Raw genomic sequence first — 14,180 nt, forward strand, 5'->3', positions numbered from 1 at the left:
TTTTCTTTCTTTTCGCTTCTGCCGAGCCTCGCGTGGCCTTGGCGTGGAATCGTTTCATTATTAAGTAGAAATGATTGCGATTGACCTTTACAAGACTGCACCGAATCTGTCAGGTGCAATTTCGTAAAGAAAACGAAAGACGCCTTCTGAAATGATGAAATGTTTATTTTGCTCTATATAAATGCTCGTTCCGGGCTTCTGCATTCATCCAAAGTTGTGGCACCAGGTAAGCAGCAGTCGTTGCCGTACGATGCTCCACCGGATGCCATCAGCTGAAAGAAAGTAAATTACAAGCATGTATCATTTTGGTATATTGACCTAACAGGAGTATTTCGTGTAGAGGCGAAACGTGCGTAAGTGGTGAATGAGCGGCATTACAGATAAATTCACTTTTACGTATATTTTGCAGCAAAGACTCCTCCCAAACAATGCTACAAAATTTTCAAGCAGCCCTCCTTTCCCGGGCATTATTTCCTGCACTTCAAGTGCACAAATACACGGGTGACTGCGCGTTTCCAAAACAACTTGGCCTCAGCCGACACGATGGTACGCCAAGTACACAAAGGTGGCTACAACACAGGCTCAGCCAGACCATGTTACACGCTCGCAGAATGCCTCCTAATCGCACTGAAGTCAGACTCGTGGGTGCAAAGCCTGTTTTCAGTTGCTCAGAATACATAAATGTCATGTTCTTGAGCTCCTCCTTGTTATCTTTTACGCGTCCTGCCGGCGCATGCAACACTCCCGTGTTATCACTCTCGGCAATCGCTCGTCGCGTTTTCGAGAAGCGTGAGTACCGAAATAAGGTATATGTTGTTGCAGGGCTATAAAATGCGTCACAAACTTGTCCCACTAAAATTCAGTACACGCAAAACCAACTCACTATGGCCGGCTTGCTTTTTTGCTAACACCTTCACAACCCCAGGCGCGGCGAGCAAGCCTCAAGATATCCTAAAGAGTTACCAAATAAATTACAATACTTTTTCGGGTCAGAGAATGCGTAACGAACTTCTACCAGTGAGATTCAGTACACGCGAAACTGCGGCACACAGCCGAGCTGCTTTTCGCTAACTGCGTCAATAAGCCGGGCGCGGCAACCGTGCTTCTAAATTACCCCAAATATAACGACGTTAGTTACAATAATGTTGGGGGCCACAGAATGCGCGAAAACTTGTCTTAGGCGCTACGACGTAGTACACGCGCAAATGCGTCACACGGCCGAGCCGGTTTTCGCTTACTGCGTCAATAAGCCGGGTGCGGCAAGCGTGCTCCAAAACTACCGAAATAAGTTACAGTAATGTTGGCGCTCATAGAAAGCGCCGCAAACATCTCCCAGGACGAGGCATTAACTCAAATTAACTGCGCCAGGACGGCGGAGCTGTTTTTCGCTAACTGCGCCACTCGAACTAAGCCTAAATGTGCTTAAAATGCGCCGCACACTGTCAAACACAATTTCTCACCTTGCCGTAGTCCAGTAGTGCAGTGGTGCCGTGTCGAAATGCAGACGATACGCAAGAAAAGCACAGAGAAGGCCGGGAGCCCAAAAACATGGGCTATATCCAAAACAGACGGGTCGGCGAGCACGCAAGCTTCGTACGTACGACCGGCCTCGCTCACTCCTGCGGCTTGTCTGGCGCATGACGTATGCACGCGCGTCTGGCGTGCCGCTAGCTTGTTGCTAGGCAACGAAACAAAAAGTTGCAAAGTATAAGTTAATTTACACGCAAAACTTTTTCACTTTTAGTGGGAAGGAATAAAAAAAAATAAAACGTTGTCTGGAAGTTTATTTCACATTCTTTTTTTTCTGATGCTCGCGTCAACTGACGGTTGTTGTTGAAACTAGGCGTGACGTGTTTCCTGTTGCCAGTTTTTGAAGAGTGTCCCCTCTTGTTGAATTTCTTTCTCTATGACGTCGCTGTGTCTTCGGCGAGACGGGTGTCGGCCTTGTCTCTGCTTGCGGAAGATAGCGGATAAAGAGCGACGCGCACGTTGACACTCCTTTTTTTACTTTTTCTCACTTCTTTTTCATCGGCTAGCTTTTGATGTATTAACGGGACTGTCGCTTGCAAAGCTCACCGAGTGTTTTCGCCTTTCTGCTGACATACTAATGATAAAGAACCAACGTTGGGGGGGAACACTCATAGAGAAGTCGTGGCGTCCCAGTGAGACAGCGTTATGACGCGGATCTAAAAAAAAATTTAGAAGAATTACTGACATTATCGTATATGGGCAGTAATCGAAGGGGCAGTATACACGACGTTCTTTTTTTTTTTTAGATGACATATTTTTTTTAAAGGCTATGAGTGCAATGAAGGTAGAATTTTGCAGAGGAGTTTCCAGGCGAAGCAGATATTTTTTGACCCTAGTAACATCCGTTTCGGGAGTGTCATTAACAATTATTTGCTCATGAAATTTTTTAACAGGCCTTGGGCACAGCTGTATGTGAGATAAATTTGGAGGTAGTCATATTTTAATGCATTGCTATTTTTGGTTATCTCGCATGTCCCGTCTAATTCTAGATATTCATCAAACTTCAACGCTCAAGCCATGCAATATTGAAACCGAGTGAGCGGGAAGCGCAGAAAAGGCTGTCCCGCTACCATATCAGACGAAAACGCCCCGCGACGAAAACAACGACGAAGTCTGAAACTGAACGTTCCGGACACTCGAGGGGGTTACTGATGCAGCACGCTTTGTTTGGCAAGAACCTGGCCACCATGTGTCGGGCCAGTATTTTGCCACGGCGTTGCATCCTTTAAACTTTCGCCTCACACATCGTCACGGGACGTTTTCGTCTGATGTAGCAGCGGGGCGCACTCAGTTTCGATATTGCCTGGGTTGAGTGTTAAAATTGGACGATTAATATCTCGAACTAGGTGCGTTTTTTTATGGTTTTCTTTTTCTTTTTAATGACGCTGCCTTAAAGCATGGCTGCCTCCAAATACGTCATATAAACAACTGCTCCCAAGGCTCCAGTAAAAAAAGTTAACTACAAAGTGCTCGTTCACTGGTTTTCTGAAACACACGTTATTAGCGGAAAGCTATGTCGGCCTCACCTTGGAACTCGTCTGCAAAAAGCCATGTTCACTACGTTTGCAGCCTTTATTAAAAAAAAATTGTAGTGTACAAAAAGAGGAGAAAGCACCCTGTGTGGCTAAATGAAATGTTGATGAAGAATGATGAGTTCCGAGGTGCTCGATTTTTTTCTTAATTACAACCATGTAAAACAAGCAGACAATGAGGTCAGAGAGAGCATATATGTGGGAATTTACTTGTACGTATTAGTTAAATGTAATTACTGATCAGTTAAGGTGAAGTACAAGTGGACGAAAATACAACTTGACGCAGGTGGCAGTCGAACCCACATTCTCCGCATTAAGCTTGCGGTGGTTCGCCAATCAAGTTATGTCGTGGTGACCAGGCTCTCGACCACTTCACTAGAAATGTCATTATGTTTTTTTTAGAATGGTTAAAGGAGCGTGCTCCTGTCCTATGTAAGGTTAACTCGCTCCCAGCCTACAAAGCATAGAGAGAGAGAGAGAGAGAGAGAGAGAGAGAGAGAGATAGCAAAGAGAGGAAAGGCAGGGAAGTGAACCAGACGATCGTCCAGTTTGCTACCCTACACTGGGGGAAGAGAAAGGGGGAACAGGAAGAGGAAAGCGGGATAGAGGGATAAAAGGGATTAAAGCATGGCTGCTTCCAAATACGTCATATAAACAACTGCCCCAGGGCATCCATGTCTTTGAGCACGCCAACGGTAGGGCCAACTCAGAATACTGCAGTCAGTACGATTCTATTTGTACCAGAAGTCGCTACTGACAACCTGAGGCGACTCAACAGACAGTCCGTATCGGTGCAGCTTGAAGCGGTGGCGCCACCGTTTCAGCACCGTGGTGCGCCAGGCACCGTGCTGCGGCACCGTGGCACCAGGCACCGTGCTGCGCGCACTGTCTGTGCGCGCAGCAAAGTGCTTGGAAATCAGTCAAGTCAAAGCAAGTGCTCCGTCGATACGTTAGGCTGCCGTCAATCTTGGTGGTTCATAGCTGGTGATGCACATTAAAGTTACCAGTGAAGACCAAGGATCCGGTGGGCGTCAGCAGTACGTTGCAGTGCGTGGCAGTGTATTTTTAGGCTAAACCTCAGCTGTTCTGACTTCAGTGCGAATATAATGATGCGGGTGAGCCATGATGCTTACTCAAGAGTTGCTAGTACTGAATTGAGAGCATCCCCCAGCACTTGCATTGAACTTCGCGCTGACGGAGTGTGGAGGGTATTTAAGAGCATTCGAAGGGTATTCATCAGCGACAGGAGCATCAAACGACTTGCGGGTCTTATTCGGGCAATATGTCAGGAACCCGCGCTGTTAGCTCTACAGCCGTTCGCAGCTGTATCACTTGACGTGGCTCCGGCTCCGGCTGTGGCATCAGCTGCGGCATCGCCTCCGGCTGTGGCATCTCCTCCGGCTGTGGCATCGGCTGTACCACCGACTGTGGCTTCGGTTGTGATTTCCCCTGCTGTTCTGGCTTTGGCTGTTGCTTTAGTAGTGAGGACCAAGTTGTATTGGTCTCCGCCATGGCCTTGTCAGATTTATATTGGCTTGCCCCAGGCCTAGGGCGCAGGGGAGGAGGTGTTGTCGTATGAGGCGTACTCTTCATAGAGGTACCAGCGTTCTTTGAAGTCCGGCGGCGTCGGGAGCGTCGCTTTCTAACGGCCGCTACAGCTTCCCGACGAGACGAATGGTCTCTCGCCATCTGCTTCAATATCGCCTTTTCCTTCATTTTGGGGCAGTCCTTCAAGGAAGCATCATGGGAGCCAAGGCAATTAAAGTATTTGAGAACCGTGGCGGCACAAGAGTGTGCAGCGTGGGGCTCGCTGCAGCGTGAGCAAACTCTCGTGTTCTCGCACACGGCGCTAACGTGTCCCAGCCTCATACAATTGCGGCATTGCAGTGGCCTTGGGATGAATGGTCGCACAGGGTGTCTAAAGTGGCCCACCTTGACTTGCGAAGGGAGAGTCTCGCCCTTGAATATAATTTTCACACAGCGGGATGTGCCAAGGCGATACACGTGTTATGGCGACGCCATCAACGGCAGGCTTCACTAGAATCGGCAAGTCGGCGCTGGAGATGGAGACTTCCACGTCGTAGATGACGCCAGTAGTTGAACCACTGTTCTGGGGGATGTACAAGCGGAGCTTAACGCCACCTAGTTCTGTAACGTTAGTCAAATTTCTCAGCGCAGTCTCATGTGTGACGTCGATAGCCAACACATTTTTCGAGTGTTGACTCTAACGTCTGCTGTCTGACTTGGCGCCACCGCTTCAAGCTGCACCGATACGGAGTGTCTGTTGAGTCGCCTCAGGTTGTCGGTAGCGAGTTCTGGTACAAATAGAATCGTACTGACTGCGGTATTCTGAGTTGGTCCTACCGTTGGCGTGCTCGAAGACATGGATGCCCTGGTGGTGTGTCTTCGTTTCGCCTAGCGGCTCCGCACAAGCTCGAAGGCGTCATCGGAGAAATCCTCACTGCTGAGCGAGTAGACGCTGGTGTCATCGCCGTCGGTGTCGCTCTGGAGGCCGGTCCGCTTCCTAGACGCAGCCGCCGCTGAAGTCGTCATTCCCGGCAAAGGCACGGGAACGTCAACTTGCATCCGCTCCACGAACCATGCCGGCTCTCCAAAGATGTACGCAGAAATAAGGAAAAAACAGCTGAGCTAGAGGCATAGCGTTCTGGTATGGTATGGTATGGTATGGTATGGTATGGTATGGTATGGTATGGTATGGTATGGTATGGCATGGTATGGTATGGTATGGTATTTCTTATGCGATGGCGCACACCCACTGTGGGGGATTGGCCAAGATTTGGATGAAATTAGGCAATCTTTATTAAATACTAAAATTGGTAAAGCTAACTGGAGGAAATGAACAAAAATAAAATGTTTAAGAATTCAAGACAATCTCTTTGTACTCGCAGACACTGCGTCTTCGTCCTACAAAGCATAAGTAGTTCATAAAATACCTAGAATCCATCCTTCGAAACCTAAACGTCCAGTACACTGGCAGGTTGAACTAAGGGCATTATTTCTAGAAAATGCAAAATATTTTCTTTGTATCATGGCGCTCTCTGCCCAGTACTGTCACTTGCGCTATTAAAACTCAAAATTCAATTAATTTTCTGGGGTTTCTTTTGTGTCATTCAGACCAAATTATATTATTCCGTCCCAGTATCAGTCGTTGTGTTGTCGTATTAGAAAAGACGGCTTAAGTTCTGAGCCCTTAGCCATAGGTGCTGTAGGCAGGATGATCTTTTCGTATACTTTCGCAGTGTCGCGAGTTGCCCACGTGTTATGTGAGGTTCACTGCCCCACGCGTCCGGGCGGCAATCGCTTGGGTTTTCTTTGTAGCTTTTGAAGGGTCATAAGGCTCGCCTGGTTTCCAGTGACAAGCCACAATGCGCGCCGCAGAGACGCGGTATGCATGCGAAGAACGTATTCGGAAAACGCCATCTTACAAACACCGAGTTCGAATGCTGCCAGCGGTCATAACTGCTTCCACGCAGACAAACCTAGAGTGGGTCTGCGTTGCCCGGTGTTGTAGCACCGGCTACCCAGTTTTTTGTTGGCTGGCGACGCCACCAAGGCTTGAGGTGGCCTGGCCATAAATTGTGCGTGACTAGCGCTTTTCGCCGACGTCATCACTTACTACGTGGAAATAGGAAACGGAAACATAATCGTATCAATAAGCCAAATAGTTTTGGTTTCCAATACATCTACTTTTAAGAGTAAGCCCATCGTTTTGGGTTGTGGTCTACCAAACTATTTTAACACGCATTGGCACTGGTTCTGTCGGCTCTATACCGCCCTTTTTCTTTGTCTGTTTGAGTTTTATCAATCCAAACGATATCCGGTCCCTCAGACAGAGCTGACATCAGCATATCTGATAGATCAGTGAGGCTCCGCACAACGCACGTTAAAGTGAGTCTGGAATGTCATTAAACTATGGGGTTTGACGTGCCAAAACCACTTTCTGATTATGAAGCATGCCGTAGTGGAGGACTCCGGAAATTTTGACCACCTGAGGTTGTTTAACGTGCACCTAAATCTAAGTACACGGGTGTTTTCATATTTCGCCCCCACCGAAATGCTGCCGCCGCGGCCGGGATTCGATCTCGTGGCCTCGTGCTAAGCAGCCCAACACCATAGTCACTGATCAACCACGGCGGATTGGGCTGTAATCAGATTTGCTGATAGATCAGTGAGGCACCGTACAGCAGTCTGGGCCCTAACAGTCACTGAGGCAATCGAAGAGTGAGGCGCTGTTTCCCTGTTGTTCAAATTGTAATTCATTTGTTTTATCTCCCATGTATCTGCGTGGAAACGCTTATCTATAACATTTCCTTGTCCATCTGGTCTGTCTTGCTTCCTGTCGGCGTTTGATCATGGCTTGCGATCATCATCCGAGAAACTTCACGTTCCAAGAAGAACGGAGAAGTAGCAAGAAGACATTACTGGGGGGGACACTTCCCCGTTGATGAACTATCACAATCTTTAAATTTTCTTCCCGCCCACTAAATTTCTCTTTTCTTTTTGTTTATAAAGAGACAGATGCCCAGTTATTTTCGTCTATCAGTTAATGTGATGTGCTTGAAAAAACTGCTTAGATGCTGATATCGTAGCCGCTGTCGTCAAATTGTACGGGTAACATTCCGCAGCTAATGAATTATTATTATCTGCCCACCACGCTTCCCGCGCCACCGTTTAATAATTTGACAGATATCACACAAAGGACTGGGGGGAAATACACTATGATTAGATTGCACACAAGAACTGCTTCAACATTGCAGAATCGGGTAAAATATTACGACGATGATGTTACCTTTTGCACGCCAGCAAAGAAATTCACATACTAGATTCCGCTTATTCGTGGATTCCACTCGATTGCTGGAACTTTTCTAACGTCATAAAGATCGCTCACTCCGGGGTCAAATCGTACAACAGAGGTACGGTTAAAAGCCCTGTACGGTACGGTTAAAAGCCCCTAAAAGGTTCGTTAAGTTTGTTATATTGAAAGTCAATACAATGCATGCTTTCATAAGGTAACTACAAAACGCCGCATCAGTGCGAAGGAATGCAAACTGCACAGAACCGTAAATTTCAAAACAAAATCACAAATAATTTCTTACACGAGAATACATGTTCAAATATAAAAGCTTGTAATGAGCATGTTTAATGCAAAACGTTTGTGCTTCGCCCTGTTTAAGTAAGGGTTCACTCAGAAGTAAGGTTCCAAACTGTTGTGAAGCAAAACAGTGGTTGTAGTTTCGCTAGGTCTTTGAAAAGTTGCATTCTCAATAACCATTACAGTCAATTGTACCTATGCGTTCGACACTCGTCAGGCGTCTTCTAAATAAATGCTGTTCAACACAAACGTGGCCGCTTGAGTATGCATTCAATCCCCTAATGAGCTGGTGTAACTTGTTATTTATCTATCGGGCCGAAGTTTTGATGACGTGCGGTACTATTAACCATGTGCAGTAAGGCGAACAACATTCACAGGTAAAGCATCTGAAATTTATTATCTTACAAGCGCCTGCAGGGAATGAATATGAGACCTACAAAGCTGCGAACGCGTTCTTCAAAAGATGAGTGCAGCGAAAGTCGCGAAAGATGAGCTTTCCAGCAATATCATCCACTTGTTTTTCAGTAACACATAAAGAACTCATCAGAAGTACTTGTAGCATACAATAAAAAAATCAAGAATTACATATAATGGCTGCAACGTATGCACAGACGTAACGGAGCATAGGAGAAACTTTCTCTCGTTTAACGAAGAAAAATTTGCGCTTGCAACATGCTGCCCCTTCCATTGACTCCGAGCATCACTACTGAAAAAAATGAGTATTATTTCCATAGAGGCGAAATGAAAAACTTAATTGCATTCATAACGGCTCATCCAGTTTATACGTTGTTTGCTGCATTTGTAATACAAAGTAACATTTAATTGACTGAGATAGGGTCTACGGGTCTTAATTTTTGACTTCTAAAAATGTGTGTTAATTAACAAGAAATTAAATATATTGCGAAAACAGCTATGTACGCAGCAAGCAGAAAAGGTAGCCAAGAAAAAATACAGGAGAAATTGGCTGTTATTTCAAATGAAATTCAGAAATAATCCCTATAAATTTTACACTCATATTGTAGGAGTTAAACGTAGCAAATTTGATTCTATTATTCTTTTCCTTGACGTAATTCTTTATAGGCTTCATGTGCATATAACTAAACAAGAAACAAACGAGCCCCTCAGTTTTCTCTGCCCATTTGACTCACAAAGAAAACAAGAACTACAGCTCCCAAATAATCAACTCCATGACAAAAACATACTAATTTTCGACGAATTTCTACTGAAAAGAGCATAAAGCACGCAAAATCAAAGCCTCTCATAACACTGTTCTTGCTTCGGTTACATCACCTTTCAAAAGTCACACTTGCACTATGCCTGTGCAATGTAAACAATTGTCATGTGTTAAATTTGACCATTTCAAACGTTCTCTCAGATGCGTGTTATGGAACTTCGACACCTCTTTTGTTGCGAACTAATGAGTTTCTCCACTTGGAGTTGCTTCTCTTCTTTTCTTTTTATCTTTTGTTCTTGTTGCCTTTTATAAACTGCCTGACACTCAAAACCTCAACCCTTAAATCACTCGCTACCATCACTGGCTATAATTTTACGTTTCTTTCTTTTACCTCACGCAATATTTCCTAGAGCTTGTTTAATGTGTGTCTAATGAAAGAATTTCTGAGTTTCACTTCTATTTAATATGGGAACAAGTCAGAGTTGGCCGTGAGCTCAAGCCACCTCCTAACTTCCTACGTAGCTCTGTCGACACTTACGCGTACGTTTTTGCTGTCCTTCGTGTTGAAGTAAGTTAATTGATAGAATTATCGTGTTTATTGAAACCTTCAGCGCTCTTCTCACGCGTAAATATCATACGTAAAAGCGTTTCCTCGTTATTGAGCAATCCGGCGCCCTTCAGTCATGATGTCATGCTGGCAGTCGACGTGATGAAGATACATCGCCGTGGTGACGGCCAATCGCAGAAGGCACTTACGAGAGTGTTTTTGTGAACACGGGCCCCATTTCCCACGTTGAAGCCAACGAAGTTGTCGCGTGTCTTCAAATGTCACGGTCCATCCGCAACGATAAAGAACTTGTCTGTCTGAACGTCTCACTCGACCCCTCCTAGAAGTCGAGTACGTGGCGAGATAACGCACTTTGCCGCTATTGTACGCGTCAACAGATGTTGGTCGTGGAATATTTTGACCTCGCAACTTCGCCATGAGTATAAGGTACGCTCTAACTGCTCATACGTCCTTGGACATTAGCGCATAAACATATCCGATAACGTCGAACGTTAGCGGATCGTCTGTCCTATTCGCATTTCTTCTTAGAAACGATTTCCACGTCTCGTTCGATCTTACTCCCGGCTCGACATAATGTAAAGTTGCACACGACTGGTCACGAACTCTGCAATAGTCTTGTAGTTATCAGCACGGAACCACAACGAGTTCTGTTACAGGAAGTTTTTTGGGGGAAGTGGATTTGATCTTCAGGGCCAACACGTATTCCCCCTTTGCCGCACGCGACAGCAACCCCTCACAATTGATGCTAACATGATATTCAGCACGTCAAGTGAATCGTCAGAAATGTCTATAAAATACCACCATAAATTTATGAAGTCTATTTGACGTGGTTTCCTTTTTTTTTCTTAGTTCTATCTGTTCGAGACTTGCATTGTGCTTCTTTAAGTAGTTTTTCACCGTTAGTGTCGGTATAACGAAAAGATTCCCTTCGCTCGATTCTATGCTTTTATCATCATCAAAAGTTCATGACTGGCCTATCCCGGTGATAAGGCGCGCGGTGTTGTCGCTTGAATTGCTGATAACAAGCGAAAAATAATGGCACTGGAATAGAAGTGTTCCACAATCCCGGCTCAGCCTTTGTTTAGTCGTTTGTACCGGACCACCCACAAACCGTGATCAAAAGAACAATGAGTCTTTACCTTCAAGGTCTTTCAAACGATGAAAAACATCCCGCTAACACGAACTTTACAGCAGTGAAATTCTTGTTAACGCGAAAGCCTTAAGTGGCTCACGGGTCAAAAAATCCGTAGAACGTCCGGCGTTATGGCACCAAAATTCAAGCGCCTGCGCCAGTAAGCCATCGATTTTTTTTTAAACAGTAAAATAGCTCGATAATCTCTGTTCACGTTCAGCGGCCACTCTTCTTAATAATCAGTAAGGCCACAAATGTGTCTGCGCGTGGTTTTCCCCGTTTTGTTCACATTTGCCGAGCAGTGTGTACGTCTCTTATGACTTTTTGATGAGTATACAAGTACGCCTGCGAGAAATGGAAATAAATATGTTGTTGAAAGTTAGCGCTGCGCTTTTTCTCTGTTTGCTTTGCGGTGTCCCTCTGATTCTTCCAGCGCTACAAGAAAGCAGAAGGCGTCATATTGACACGTGTACTTGTCTTCATCGGGCGACACGTTTCACGCTAAGAAATGTTATCGCACAGCGCCGGACGCGCCTGCATGTATCGGAAGTTTCTGGGACGTTATCGATGGTTACATCCGCTGTCTGTGACCGAACCTTGTGTAATCTGATTGCATGTGTGCGCGACGCGAATAATGTAGAACTTTGTGGAAGGCGCGCGGGTCCCAGCGATTAGTCTGGAACATTCGACGATTGATGTATAAAAGCCGACGCGCTTGACCCGTTGATCAGATTTTCGACGATCTCCGACTGTGTTCACCGCTGTCGCCGTTCTTTGAGTGTAGCCTCTTTCTGAGGGACAAGTTCGCCCAATAAAACGCTAGTTTCGTCTTTCTCAGTTTGGCTGCTTTCTTCACAGTCACTACCACGTGGCAATATATACAAGCCCATGTAGCAGCCGTCGTCGTTTGAAGTGTTAAAACATGAATTCATTCACTGAACCTGCCTATGTGTCTTAATGGTCTCCGCAAGCTTACCGCGACCGCTATAACGCGTCATTATCCACGCAGAACCAGTGGCGATGTCTAGGTGACCGAAATAGAGAACAATTAAAGAGAAAGCAAGTAGTAGGAAGTAGCAACGCATTCGAGTGAAAATGTCAAAGCAATTTAATTATTGTTTTGTGAGCGCGCAGAATTTCACCTTAATGCCCTTTAGCGTAGGCTAAAAGGACTGCCAACTTTTATTTTTATTTAAGAAAGCATTTCTTTGTATGCTTCAATTTTCTCACGAGCTTTTCTGAAGCATCAAAAAACACTCCATATATACGCGCTGATCCTGAACCCACTGCCACGCAATAGGCTGCGTCAATGTGGATAGCTGTATGAGTTGGGGAATGGTCAAATTGATTATAGATATTGACTTATCGCGGAGACTTTCTATACTGAGGAAAAGTTTGATGTGTGCGCGTCGATCCCATCTATTTCTGTTTTAGAGTGCGAGAATTAGTCGCCTCCAAGGGCGTTTCCTTGAATGTATAATCGCGCAGGTTGTCCTATCGCACTTATTCTTTGTTCTAAGTAAAGTTCCGGTTTGTTGTGTGTTCATACTGCGTCCGACTCTTCTTTTATTAACGTCGTCTTTTTGTTCTTGTTTTATTTTGCACTGTAATGAAAGGGTAAAATCATGCCATGGACTATGCCGTGCACTGCAGCTGTTATTTTCTTCCTCTCCCTCTTATTATCATAAAGTTTTCATTTTTAGCGTTCATACGATTAGTTGTTTAAAGAAGCTTAACCCTGTTATATGTTACTGGTCGCGGTAACAGTTCTTGTTTACGTGTTTCAGGGGCTTGCACAATTTCCATGTCTGCAATAAAGTGCCCCAAAACGCGCGTGATAGAACGAAGTGGATCTGCCAGGCGTCGGTTTCAACGCTGCGTTGACTTCTTGGTAGGCGCCGATTGCGTGGTGACAAACGTCTAATTAACGCCTCTAGCCGTGTTGAGACGTAACAGTATGCGTAACTGGCATATCTTCTATATACCGTGTGTCCCAGCTAACGCTAGCCAAGCCGTTCAAAAAAAGATATTATTTATAAAGTATGGTGCAAGGTACAATTTTAAGACGTGCGATGTTCGGTCATCAGACTTCTGACGGCCGAACACTGTAAATCTTATTATATTTCGCACCGTGTTTTTTAACCTCCTTTTTTTTTCTTGAACATACTGGCAAATGTTAGCTCGGACGCAAGGTAGATAACACGAACATACTCTGCGCGATATTTTCGATATTCAACAGGGATATTCAACTGTGCTAACCGTTACGACGTAATTTTTATGTGAACCTTAATTATAATCTACTATAGCCAAATACAAAAGAATATAATAAAAATGAAATGACAAGGTTACAACGCTGCAGCTGTAGGCGATAACGATGGATATCCGAGCTCAATAAGGTGGACCTGTTAGGGCGTCTGAAGCGGACAAAATTGACACGACACATTGCCGTGAAATACGCCAGTAATTTGTGACAGATAAATTTGCTAAACTTGTGTAAACAGAATGGCATTTTCTTATAAACTCTTACTGTAAGAATTAGCTACAAAATGTCGCGTGCTATTCTACCATAGTTTATGTTGCAATCGGCGCTCAATCCATTCAGTTTTCTTCAAGGATTAACTGATATCTCATAACAACAACCTTCGTGTTATCGACTTTGATTCTGTATTTGTAAACAAATTATTATGTTATCCATCCACTCCTACTTTGGTCGTCACGGGAGCGAAGCCTTTTCAAATAAAAAAAAAGTTGAAGTAAATAAAAGAATTAAATTGTGGCTTTTCACGTTCCAAAACCACGATCCAATTATAAGGCACGCCGTAGGGGCCTCCGTATTAATTGTGACCAGCCGGTGTTATTTCAAGTGCAGCACGATTTGCAGCTGTTTCTACATTGCCTCCCATTGCGACAAGAAGTCAAAATGGCGAGTGAGAAGAGAATCGGCGCAATAAATATGGGCGCGTCGCAGGCTCTAGAAGATTCAGTTAGCAGAATCGTTATATTTAAAGCGTAGAGTTAGGAGGTTTCAACATGGCGTCTCAATATTTTTATTTATTTGTTTTTTATTTACCGATACCGACTATTTTTGCGAACGATTCTAGAGTCTAAATAACAAAATACGATTCTGAGAA

The 14,180-nt window shown here is 44.8% G+C and overlaps 1 protein-coding gene and 1 long non-coding RNA gene across 2 annotated transcripts in view; both read right to left on the reverse strand.

The window, feature by feature from the left end:
- The window catches only part of LOC142572598 (uncharacterized), a 291,788-nt gene that overhangs the window by 270,831 nt on the left and 6,777 nt on the right, over positions 1-14,180 (reverse strand). The gene's annotated exons all lie outside the window — the stretch shown is intronic.
- Positions 145-1,906, reverse strand: LOC142570957 (uncharacterized). The gene is made up of 2 exons (XR_012825724.1): positions 1,461-1,906; positions 145-272 (listed from the first exon to the last, which is right to left on the reverse strand). It is a non-coding gene; the product is annotated as an uncharacterized LOC142570957 (long non-coding RNA).

Source organism: Dermacentor variabilis, chromosome 2 (genome assembly GCF_050947875.1).
Source record: "Dermacentor variabilis isolate Ectoservices chromosome 2, ASM5094787v1, whole genome shotgun sequence".
NCBI classification, from domain to species: domain Eukaryota; kingdom Metazoa; phylum Arthropoda; class Arachnida; order Ixodida; family Ixodidae; genus Dermacentor; species Dermacentor variabilis.